Here is a 2,277-nt window from a genome sequence, read left to right as displayed (position 1 = left end):
CCTTGATTCTGTACTTCTTTTTGTTTTTCTTGCTTTTGGTTTTACTCTTCATAATAAAAGAAAATTATTTTTAAAAAGACTGGAAATAATAGTCCAGAACACACTAAAAGGAAGTGATTGTGAGGGTTGTATAGATTCACTAAATTCACCACTTCTACTGCTACAAAACATTGTACTTATTTGGCTTTCTATGCTTGAACTGACAAACAAAAATAGCAATGACAATATGGTAATTTTTGGTATAATACAATTTTTTATAGTTGAATTCCTATTACTTTGTTTAGTGAAAAAAATTAATGTATTTGGTACATGATCTCACCACACAGCTTGGACTCATAGTGATTCTCCTGTTTTCAGCCTCCCTCATGCTGGGATAATAGACATGTACCACTACACCCCATCTTGATGGCCCAATGGCTAGCTCAGTGTGCCCAGGGGTAAAGCTGGCACCTGGATTGAACCCCAGGCCCTGCACTTGCCTAAGCAGGCACTTAGTCCACTGAGATATGTCACCTGCCCTTTTTTAGTGAAATTTTGTATAGTTTCTAATGCTATTTTTTTAAAAAATTTAAATTAAAAAAATAAACCTATTGCCACTTTCTACTAAGAAGGGAGATTCAGAGTCTAATCTGTTTCCAAATCTATCTCTACAAGATGGTCCTTTGGCTTATGGCTTTGTCACCATTGTACCTTGATATACCGTAACATAATCACTATTATAACCCTATTTCCTGCAGACACACTTTACATAAAATAAGCAGGGAAAAGGAAAATACATATTTATATATGTGTGTTAGTGTATAAACATGGTGAAACATATGGGTACTTATTGAAATTCTTTTTTTTTAATTCTTATTCCAAAACTTATAAGCCCATGGTCCTAGATCATTAAAAGGAAAGATTTCTGTTATTATATTTGTTTTTTCTATAAGAATCTTTTTTTAGGAGGGAAAGAATCTTTTTGGTTTATGTCTTATCATCTGAGTAACTACTTTGAAGATAATGATGTACTATGTAGTAACTATTGTTCTGATTTTTGGTTATGAAGTTTGTTTTATTTTGCATAAAATAATAAAAATACAAATTAATAACCAGAAAAAGAACATGGTCTTTTCTTCCATTAATTTCAGGTTTTTGCTGAAAAGAACCCTCTAATTTCTGGTTCACATAGCCTTGTTTTTATTTGTTGATTATTTGACTAAGTTTTAAAAATACAATAAACATTCCTAACCCAGCACCTCAAACAAAAGGTCTTGAAATTAACCTTTCATATACTGCTGTTTCTCGTTTTCATTTACCTGAAGTAACACCAACTATTCTTTTTATGACTACTTTGTCACATGTTGTTTTGCATGGAAATTTATTCCTCAAGAATTTACCTCACAATTGTACGTGTGTCTTAACTGCAGAATGGGTTTAACAATGCACATAATACTTAGTGTTCATTTTGTTTTTTCTTACATTATTTTACTAAAAGTCATACATATTGCTGTGTTTTTGTAGTTGACTCCTTTTTTTTTGTGGCAGAATCAGGGATTGAACTCATGTCCTTGCACTTGCCAGCCAAGTGCTTAGTCTACTGAGCCATCTCCCCGACCCTGTAATTGATTCATTTTGACAGATTACTTACATGTTTATACCACAGGTAATTCATCTGCTCTTATTGATCTAATGTTAGAGTTGTTTTCAAGGTTTTGTGTTTTGAGCAGGATACAAGCATTCTTGCATGAGTTTCTAGTAATTTATATGTAAGCATTTATCCTGTGTGTATACCTTGGAGTGGAGTTGCTGATCTATAGGTTATGCAAATATTCAACTTTAAGAAGTAATGTCAAAATATTTTTTGAAGTGGTTATAGAAATTTTCATTCCAGAAGCAATGTATAAGTTGTATGTTAGATCATACTCTTCTCCAAAATTGTGTATTGCCAGACCTTTAAGCTTTTGCAAATTATATGTATAATTTGATATCTCATAAAAGTCTTGATTTATATTGCCACAGTCACTGCTGATGTCAAATTCTTCATGCTTATTTTGCTTTTTGTTTTTTGCTCTTCATGCTTATTTTAGTCCTATGTATCTCCTCTACTTTGAAGTGTCTCTTGTCCATTTTCTCTATTGGATTGTTTGTGCTTTTCTTATAGTTGTGTAGCATTTATATATTCTTTCTGTATTTTGTAGCCGGTTCAGCCTGCCCTGGGAGCAGGGCTGGCGTGGCATTTGTGGTGCCTGGGATGGAATCATGGTCCCTGCTCTTGCCTAAGCTTGCCTAAGCAGG

Source organism: Octodon degus, unplaced genomic scaffold (genome assembly GCF_000260255.1).
Source record: "Octodon degus isolate 3935 unplaced genomic scaffold, OctDeg1.0 scaffold00259, whole genome shotgun sequence".
NCBI classification, from domain to species: domain Eukaryota; kingdom Metazoa; phylum Chordata; class Mammalia; order Rodentia; family Octodontidae; genus Octodon; species Octodon degus.
The sequence above is the reverse complement of the archived record's forward strand: the minus strand, read 5'-3'. Positions refer to the sequence as shown.